The sequence below is a fragment of the Giraffa tippelskirchi genome, chromosome 7, assembly GCF_054371585.1.
Source record: "Giraffa tippelskirchi isolate mGirTip1 chromosome 7, T2T-mGirTip1v1.2.pri, whole genome shotgun sequence".
Lineage (NCBI taxonomy): Eukaryota > Metazoa > Chordata > Mammalia > Artiodactyla > Giraffidae > Giraffa > Giraffa tippelskirchi.
This window is the reverse complement of record NC_137281.1, coordinates 71,552,951-71,563,540: the sequence shown is the minus strand read 5'-3', so window position 1 is coordinate 71,563,540 and position 10,590 is coordinate 71,552,951.

The window sequence follows — 10,590 nt, the reverse complement described above, 5'->3', positions numbered from 1 at the left end:
CTCAGTGTTAGTGCTGCTGAGCCACTTCCCCACTGAAATAGGAATGCCATACCTCCCACCACATTTTTATCAAGGATTTATCATATTTCTTTAACTTTTTTCTACTTTAACCTTGTCCTAAGCAAAAATTCTCATGGAATTGGGGATTTGATTAGCTAATTATACATTTTTCTGCTATACATGAAAATAAGTACTGTTTTAATCGACTATTAAAAAGTTGTCGGTCCTTGTACCATTTTAAATAATTGCACATGTATCAGTGGATGTATATCACACTTGGGGAGATTATGCTATGAGATACTGATTGATGTCACCCCACAAAAGGAGTAAGGTCCACCTCAGCAGATAAACCATTCCATGTTTGGTTAAAGGCAAATATAAGACATGAAAATTGATATTAAATGAAGAAAAAGTTAAAGAAGATTACATTTTACTGTTTCTTTTCTGCGGTATAATCCTTGGATGTTGCTGGAATGGTAAAAGATTCATGATACAGGAACTAGAAATCACATGACGTTATAATGAAGCCTCCTGATTCTTCCAATAATTCTAGCATTGTGGACATGATTCAGGATGATTGTGTTCTTGATTCTGAATCTTAGTGCATTTCCCAACTGCCCGTCTCTGAGCCTTTGAAGCAAAGTTTTGTTGCCTTGCATGTCCTCAGCCTTGGTAACAGAGGCTGTTGCTCCATTTCTCTCTCCCCTAATTCTTCCTTTTCTTGCTCCTGAAACCCACTTCAGATGAGTGAGAGGGGAGTGCCAGCCTGTTGTGTGGTCATGGAACTGCAGCAGGGTGGGAATGAGAGTGTTCTTGGTGGCTAATAGTGGTCTCTTAGGGCTGTTTCCATGTATGATTTCAATGTAAATTTTAAAAATTGAGGTATAGGTGATGTGGGCTTCCCTGGTAGCTCAGCTAGTAAAGGATCCATCCATAATGCAGGAGACTCCGGTTTGATTCCTGGGTGGGGAAGATCCCCTGGAGAAGGGATAAGCTCCCCACTCCAGTATTCTTGGGCCTGGAGACTCCCCATGGACAGAAGAGCCTGGCGGGCTACAGTTCATGGGTTTGCAGAGAGTCAGACACAACTGAGAACTAAGCATAGCAGCATAGGCGATATACAATCTTATATGAGTTTCAGGTGTACAATAGTGATTCACAAATTTTAAAGGTTATACTCCATTTACAGTTATAAAATGTTGGCTATATTCCCTGTGCTGTACAACATATCCTTATGGCTTATTTATTTTATACATAGCTGTTCTTACCTCTTAATCCCCTATCACCTACCTTGTTCCTCCCCTTCCCTCTCCCCACTGGTAGTCACTACATTGTTTTCTGCATCTGTGAGTCTATTTCTGTCTTGTTATATTCACTAGTTAGTTGTATTTTTTAGATTTCCCCATGTAATGATAATAATATAGTATTTGTCTTTCTCTGTCTGACTTAGTTCACTTAGCATAATACCCTTTGAGTCCATCTGTGCTGCTTCAAATGGCAAAATCTCATTCCTTTTTATGACTGAGTGATATTCCTTGTGTGTGTGTGTGTGTGTGCGTGTGTGTACATATATATGTAAAGATATATATACACCATCTTTATCCGCTGCTTCCATGTCTTGGCTATAGTAAATAGGACATATATATGCACCATCTTTACCCGCTGCTCCGTGTCCTGGCTATAGTAAACAGGACATATGTATGCATCGTCTTTCCCCGCTGCTTCCGGGTCCTGGTTATAGTAAATAGGCCTGCAGTGAACACCGGGGTGTATGTATCCTTTCAAATTAGAGTTTTCCTCTTTTCTGGGTATATGCCCAGGAATGAGATCGCTGGATCACATGGCAGCTCTACTTAGACGTTTTCAAAGGAACTTCCAAACTTTTCTTGATAGAGGCTGTACTGATTTATTTACACAGAAATCTACACTTAACAGCTTTCCCCAGAAACCCAGGACATTCTGATGCACAAGGTCTACAGAACACACTTGAAGAAACACCACTCTTTTTTTTTAATTTATTTATTTTTTTACTTTACAATATTGTATTGGTTTTGCCATACATTGACATGAATCCGCCATGGGTGTACATATGTTCCCCTTCCAGAACCCCCCTCCCCATCCCATCCCTCTGGGTCATCCTGGTGCACCAGCCTCGAACACCCTCTATCGTGCATTGAACCTGGACTGGCGATTCATTTCACATATGATAATTTACATGCTTCAATGCCATTCTCCCATATCATCCCACCCTCGCCCTCTCCCATAGAGTTCAAAAGACTGTTCGATACATCTGTGTCTCTTTTGCTGTCTCTCATTCAGGGTTATCGTTACCATTTTTCTAAATTCCATATATATGCATTAGTATATAGGTGTTAGTATTAGTATTAGTTAGTATTAGTTAGTATTAGTATTAGTTAGTATTAGTATATAGGTGTTTTTCTTTCTGGCTTACTTCACTCTGTATAATGGGCTCCAGTTTCATCCACCTCATTAGAACTGACTCAAATGTGTTCTTTTTAATGGCTGAGTAATATTCCATTGTGTATATGTACCACGGCTTCCTTATCCATTCCTCTGCTGATGACATCTAGGTTGCTTCCATGTCCTGGCTATTATAAACAGTGCTGCGATGAACATCGGGGTACACGTGTCTCTTTCAATTCTGGAGAAACACCACTCTTGTTACTACTGTTGGGACTTTCTTCAGCTATGACACATATGCCTAAACTATTTCTTTTTCTTTTTTCAACTGAAGGATAATTGCTTTACAGAATTGTGTTGTTTTCTGTCAAGTATCAATGCGAATCAGCCATAGGTATACATATATCCTCTCCTCTTGAACCTCCCTCCCCTCTCCCTCCCCACCCCACCCCTCTAGGTTGATACACCTAAACTATTTCTTAATAACTCTTCTGAATTTTAGTCTATTTCTCATTTGACTTTGTTTTCCTATCACAGCCCTGTGCTAGAAGGAATAGAAAGAATACTCAGTCAAGAGATATGGGCTTCTGACCTTGCTTTGTTACCAGCTTGTACTGGGCTTTTAACTTCTTTGGGCCCTGGTTTCTTCACCTTTCAATTAGAAGAATTTTTAAATGCTAAGTTCCATTAAACCCTGGAATACTTAGATTTTTTCCCCCAGACCCAAAGATTTAATAAAGGATAAAGGATAGATTAATTTTCTGGAATTAAGCCACCACCCCTCAGCCCTCAACTCCTTCAGCAACCAAACCAGCTCAGTTTTGAATTTTTACTTTATAACTTGGAATTCCAATAATAGTTTTGTTTCAGCAGAGGAGAGACTTCACTACTGTTTTTAAATTTTTTTGATCTGCAGGCTTTAAAGAGATCTTTAAAGATTCCCTTAATCTCTAGTGTCTGTGATACCAGAAAATCCTGGAAGGAATACCTAGCACAACCCTTCCTCGTGGAATTATCTGTCCCATCTCACATTCAATCAATGGTGGCTAGCTTTATTAGCGTGGGGAGAAAGGATTCAGTCCTGGGAAGCATGCTGTAGTGAGTAGGTGACATGGGCATTGTGACAACCAGTGCTTACGGGGATCAACTCAAGAGTCATTAAGCCTGATCATCAGAGAAAGACAAGGCCCCTTCCACTCCTGCTGTCTCCACTAGAGTTACTGCTTCCCCTCCATGTTACCCCCTTCACAGTGATGGCCCTGATAAGCTATCCACAAGTTGTGCGGACAGTAACAGCAGACTGTCCAGAGGACACTCGGAATGTTCAAAAGGGACAGTTCCACTCAGAGAGACATCATGTCATCTCAGATGAGATATGATGATTCCTCTGAGTTCTTTCTCTCTGTTCAAGGACAAAATGCTACCCCCCAGCAGAAAGTCCCTGAGACTGGCTGCAAACAAGGGAGACATCCCCCAGTTAGAACAGCAGTGCCGTGTTAAGTCATGGGACAAAGCAACAGAGAGTGAGACAAATAAAAGAGTCACATGATCAGAGCTAGGTTTTAGGATGTTTTACCCAGTTCTTGCTGTGGGTTGTGCTGGGGAAGGAGAGAAGTAAGACAGGGAGGTCATTTTAGAGGCCTCTGCAGGAGTCTTGACAGGGAGATCTGGACTGGGAGTTGACTCTTGAAAAGACAGAGCTAAGGAAGAGAGGAGCTGTTGGCCAGACTGAATCCTCCATGGACTAGCTGGAGGGAGAAGTAATCAAAGATGACCCTGACATCTCCACCAGGCTCCAGGGAGGAGGAATAATTCATATTTACCATAGACAAGTCAGGAAGAAATATATCCTGTAAAGATAAAATTGTTAAATTGTTTAATTTGGGGTATTTTCTTATGGACACAGAATTAGAGCTGATCTGCTTTATATTAATTCTCTTATCAAGTTGACTTGTACTGCCATCAGCAGAATCTGCAGGGAAACGTGAATGAAGTAGAGGAAAGAAAATGAATGAGGTCAGTGAAGACCTTTACAGGGACAGCCAGTTCTGTGTGAATCACCAAGAATTCAGCATGTAGATTCACTTCATTTCACTCTATCAACAACCTTTCAACTTTATTGAAGTAAAATCATACCATATTTAATATGTAGCACATGATGATTTGATATATCTGAACACTGTGAAAGAATTCTCACCATTGAGTTAACACATCCATCATCTCACTTATTTGCCTTTTCTTTTGGTGGAGTTGGCATGGAGGTAAGAACAATTCAGTTCTACTCTCTTAGCAAATTGCAGTTGTATAATCCAGTGTTGTTAGCTATAATCACCATGTTATGCATTAGATCCTCAGATGTTATTCATCTTACAAGTGAAAGTTTGTATCCTTTTACTAGCCTCTTCCTATTTCTCCCACCCCCAACCCCTGGCAACCACTTTTCCGCACTGTTTCTATGAGTTCAACTTTAAAAATTCCACGTAAGATTCACTTAATTTACTTGGGTAAATAGGTTATTGAACTAAATATAACCGAGTCTAATTCTTAGGCAGGTGATGGAAAGAATTGTCATACTAATTTCTTTTGGAAAAAAAATTCCTATGCAAGTCATAAAAGGTACTTTTAAAGCTGCCTGAAAAGCTAACTCTACTTAACTTTCTATGACTTATAGTTCTCCAAGATACAAACTTCTCTGCATGTGTTAATTCATACCTTGTTTGCCAGACCATCAGGCTTTTTTCCCCATCTGCAATATTTTAAGTCCAGTTTTGAATCTGACGCATTCTTTCTTTATCCAGACCAAATACTGGCAGGAATTTCCAGTGGTCCTAACAGGGAAAAATTTTGACTTTAATTCATGGGTTTTACTTTTAGTGTGGGCAAGTCAAACCCAACTTCGTGTTTTTTTATTTTTAATTTCAAAATCCAAGATGGTTGGAAATATAGAACTCTTCTACTTCAAAATTTTCAGATATTTTTATATCCAAATAGACTATTCTGAATAGTTACAAAATGATGTCTTTTGACTCCCTTTACTCTATCCTTGGGTTTTCCAGGCAGCTCAGTTGCCATGGGTTTGATCCCTGGGTCAAGAATATCTCCTGGAGTAGGAAATGGCAGCCCACTCCAGTATTCTTGCCTGAGAAATCCCATGGAAAGGGGAGCCTGGCAGGCTACAGTCCATAGTGTCGCAGAAGAGTCAGACATGATTTAGCGACTAAACAACAACCCTATCCTTGCTTCACAAAATGTAAAGAATCTGATCAAAATCATCTAAAGATAATTCAAAGATTCAAGTTAACAGAGGTCCAAAAAGCCAGTCCAGTCTACCTCCAGGCATGAGGTTTAATCCTGGAAATGTCCTGGGTCTCAGCATGAGAGGGTAGTTTTGAAATTACAAAGCAAAGTCACATAAAAAAGAGCTACAATAGGGGTCAGGGTGTTGAAACTGATGTCCGTAACCATCTGAGTCCAGCTGGCTCCTGGCCTCCAGAGCATCTGCACAAGCTGAGTTAATCCCTTCAAAAAATGAGAACAATAATAAAAAGTAAAAATCACTACTGCAGCATAGCTACTTATAGTAGGCACTGCATGCGTATCCACATGTTACTTCACCCCATCTCACAACAGCCTTGCAAAGGACGGTTTTATCCTCCCTTTACAGGTAAGGACAAGCGACATAGTGACAGACTTCTGAATGGGATCAAGTTCTGGCTGCCCCCAAAGTTCGTGCTGCATGTATCCTGCCGCTCTGCCTTGCCAGCAGGTTTTTCTCACACTCTTGAGCTGGAGGCCAGATGAGTGTCCTGGCTTCAGGCTGAGCCGTTCAGATGCTGAGAGCCAAGAAACTGAGCCTTTGGCCATAAAACTGAGACTCTGTCCAAATTCTCCTGGCAAATGGCCCTCATTTTAGTTCTTACTTATGTTTCCATTCCACTGAACGTTGTTTTCTAATTTCTCCTACTCAGAAAATATGTATTTTTCTATATATGTATTCTACTTTATATAAAAACAAGATACTAAAGAGTTGCATTGCACTTCTACTCATCCTCATGGTTTTGCTTCCTCATTCACTAAAGGAGAACTTTAGGATGCAAATAATTCCCTTACTTGGCCCTTTTGCCCAATTCCTGTTGGCTGAGATCCTTTGCTATTTTAATTCTAGATGATTCTTAGATTTTTCACTTGGCATATGTGTCTTCAATGTCTTCAGTTTTGAGACTCTGTATTTGCCACTTACATTACACATTTGCAACCTTTGTGCCACTATTTATTTAAAATACAACAATATAAGACTTTTCTAGCAGTCCAGTGGTTAAGATCCTGCCCTTCCAGTGCAGGGGGCACAGGTTCAATCCCTGGTTTTGGAACTAAAATTCTGCATGCTGCAAGACAAGGCCAAAACAAATAAATAAAATATAACAATATGTATGTCAAGGTTCCCAATAGGAAAAGGAGTACGTCAAGGCTGTATATTGTCACTCTGCTTATTTAACTTATATGCAGAGTACATCATGAGAAATGCTTGGCTGGAAGAAACACAAGCTGGAATCAAGATTGCCGGGAGAAATATCAATAACCTCAGATATGCAGATGACACCACCCTTCTGGCAGAAAGCAAAGAAGAACTAAAGAGCCTCTTGATGAAAGTGAAAGAGGAGAGTGAAAAAGTTGGCTTAAAGCTCAATGTTCAGAAAACTAAGATCATGGCATCTGGTCCCATCACTTCATGGGAAATAGATGGAGAAACAGTGGAAACAGTGGCAGACTTTATTTTTGGGGGGCTCCAAAATCACTGCTGATGGTGATTGCAGCCATGAAATTAAAAGACGCTTACTCCTTGGAAGGAAGGTTATGGCCAACCTAGATAGCATATTTAAAAGCAGAGACATTACTTTGCCAACAAATGTCCGTCTAGTCGAGGCTATGATTTTTCCAGTGATCATGTATGGATGTGAGAGTTGGACAGTGAAGAAAGCTGAGCACCGCAGAATTGATGCTTTTGAACTGTGATGTTGGGGAAGACTCTTGAGAGTCCCTTGGACTGCAAGGAGATCCAATCAATCCATCCTAAAGGAGATCAGTCCTGGGTGTTCATTGGAAGGACTGATGTTGAAGCTGAAACTCCAATACTTTGGCCACCTCATGTGAAGAGTTGACTCATTGGAAAAGACCCTGATGCTGGGTAGGATTGGAGGCAGGAGGAGAAGGGGACGACAGAGGATGAGATGGTTGGATGGCATCACCGACTCGATGGACACGGGTTGGATAGACTCCAGAAGTTGGTGATGGACAGGGAGGCCTGGCGTGCTGCAATTCATGGGGTCACAAAGAGTCGGACACGACTGAGCGACTGAACTGAACTGATGTCAAGGTTCATTGCTCATCACTCTTAAATCTTCTCTTGAGCTTCCTTTAGCTTGAAACATTCTTTCTTAGTATTTTCCTCAGCTGAGATACACATGGGATATGTAAATCATCCCATATTCACCAACAGGTTTCATTTTACTCTGGGAGGTGGATGGCATTTTGGCTGAGAGTAGGCTTTTGAAATTGCCTTCCTTTCTTTCCATGCCCTGTACTTATTATTTATCATCTCCTGGCTTCCACAGTTGCTGTTGTTACTTTGTCTTTTGTCTGGAAGCAAGTAAGATTTTCTGTTTGTCCTTGCACTTGAAAAAATTCACCAGGATATTTCCAGGAATAGATATATTATTTATTTTTCTCAACCTGCCCAGAACTCGGTAAACTTTTTCAAGGTGATGATTTCAGTCTTTATTTAAAGCAGAATTTTTGTTCTTTGTTTTGAGACATGTCTTGATTAAAATCTCCCTTTAGCTCAGTTGGTAGAGAATCCACCTGCAATGCAGGAGACCCCGGTTCAATTCCTGGGTTGGGAAGATCCCCTGGACAAGAGATAGGTTACCCACTCCAGTATTCTTGGGCTTTCTTTGTGGCTCAACTGGTAAAGAATCCTCCTGCAATGTGGGAGACCTGGGTTCGATCTCTGGATTGGGAAGATCCCCTGGAGCTGGAGAAGGGGAAGGCTACCCATTCTAGTATTTTGGCCTGGAGAATTCCATGGACTGTATAGTCCATGGGGTCGCAAAGAGTTGGACACGACTGAGTGACTTTCATGTTCACTTCACTTTCAGAGCTTGATTATTACAACATCAGTTGGATTCTCAATTGCATCTTTTCTCTCTTTCCATTTTTTTCACTGAGTAATTTAATTTCAAAATAGTGCTTTTTAGGCCCAGAAAGTCCCATTTATGCTGTAATAGAATCTCCTTGAGTATCTGTTTGTTTGTTTACTACTAAAGCTGCCTTCTGTATCCTCTAGCAATGACTATTGTAGAAGCTAACCCAGTTCTGGGCTTCTGGCTGCTCTTCATTCATTTTTGTCTCCTGGATTGCTTACTACAAATTCTTTGACACAAGCTTTTAAAATTGACTAATACAAATATTATAATGTTGTTAGTATAAATGCTAAAGTAAGAGCATAATTTTATAACAATGTCATGGCAGTATCCATAGAAAGAACATCATATACTATTTGAGCAGAATAGAGCCAGGACAACCAACACAGTTAGGGGAGTCTCATTCTTTGCTTTAACTTTGAATGAACATTTTTGCACCTTTAAGCAAACATCTGCATCGTGTACATCAAAAGCAGTGAAATTGATCTCATTAACTTCTAACTCAGTAAGAGAGTCCTTGCTGAAATTTGCTAGTGTTTTTGAAGTCTTGTCTGGAAGAGATTTCACTCACAATGACCTTGTGAGCAAGTCTTTTTCACATAAAGGAGAAACAAGAAAATTTTTTTTTCTGGTTATGGTTATTCGTGGCTATGCTGCAAAAAGATGAGGAAGCATTTAGATTGTTGACAACCTATGGTAGTAAATGCAGTAACACTTTATTATGGCCATATATTTTGTCCCAGCCCTTGAGTATGTACTGGCAGTTTTGGAATCAGAAAATCCTCCTGGTAGCAGCACATTTAAACATTCAAGCTAAAATGCAGCTGATGATATAGACTGTGAAGGCCATTATAATTTCTGCTGTGATTATTTTATCTTCATAAGAATTTCTCTCAATCAAAAAATTTTAATATTTTATCATTTTCTTTGGTACTAGGTGAAGAAATCATACATCTCTTATGCTCAGCCATTATTATATGCTGGTTTATACCTGACAGTTTTTATATTGAATAAACTGTTGTGTATTAAACAAAGGCTTCAGATGAAATTTTTTCTCATTGAACACATGTCCACTGTTTAGAAATTCATCACAAAATTACTCTGTGTTTTGGCATTTGAGGTTTCAAATATACACAAATTAAAAATTATTGATTTGTTATTATCAATCACTGCAAAATTTGAGACAATTGAACTTGATAACCTTATGGCCACATCAATTGCATTGGTCACTCACAAATCTGAAATCGTAAGGAATTACAAAAAGGGTTGCAAGGCTGCTGACCAACAATACACTGAACTCCATATCTGATGCAAAGTAGGTAATCATTCTGCTTGCCTGCAAGGGAGAACTACACTTGTAAGACAGTCTCCATGAGCAAAACCAGAGCTGATCTTACATAAGGTCTTGGGAAACTTGACATTCAGAGACTAAGAACTTTCAGAAGCAAGAGTGTACAGAGACTGAAGGTTTTTAGCTGCGTTGGTATGGTCACTGGAAGAAAGTGGTGGTTGGTCAGCTGACCGTGACCTCCAGGAGTGTGGCTACTGGAGTAAGGCACATGCTGATTGGTGTTGTGTAAAGAAACATGGGCTAGCACAGAACACTGACCTTCAGGACTGGGGATTTGTCACTGATTGGCTGGCCTTCAGAAATCAGGGATGTTACTAATTTGCTTGCTTTTAGATGCTTGCAGTGAGGCTGTTGACTGGCCAGTTTCCAGAAGTAGGGCTATGGGAATGAGGCGATAGCTATTTGGCTGATATTCAGAGCATATAAACTGGTACCAAGTTATCATGAATTAACAGTGATTACTTGTTCACAGCTTGGCAGTTTGGCCAAAGAAGAATGTTCTCTTCTCTTGAATATGAAAAGTAAATATTTTTAATTCTCAGTTTCCCCTTTTTCTCTCACCTCAACCAAACCTGTAGGAGCAACAGTAAGAGATTGTCCAGATGTTTGTTTATAGAG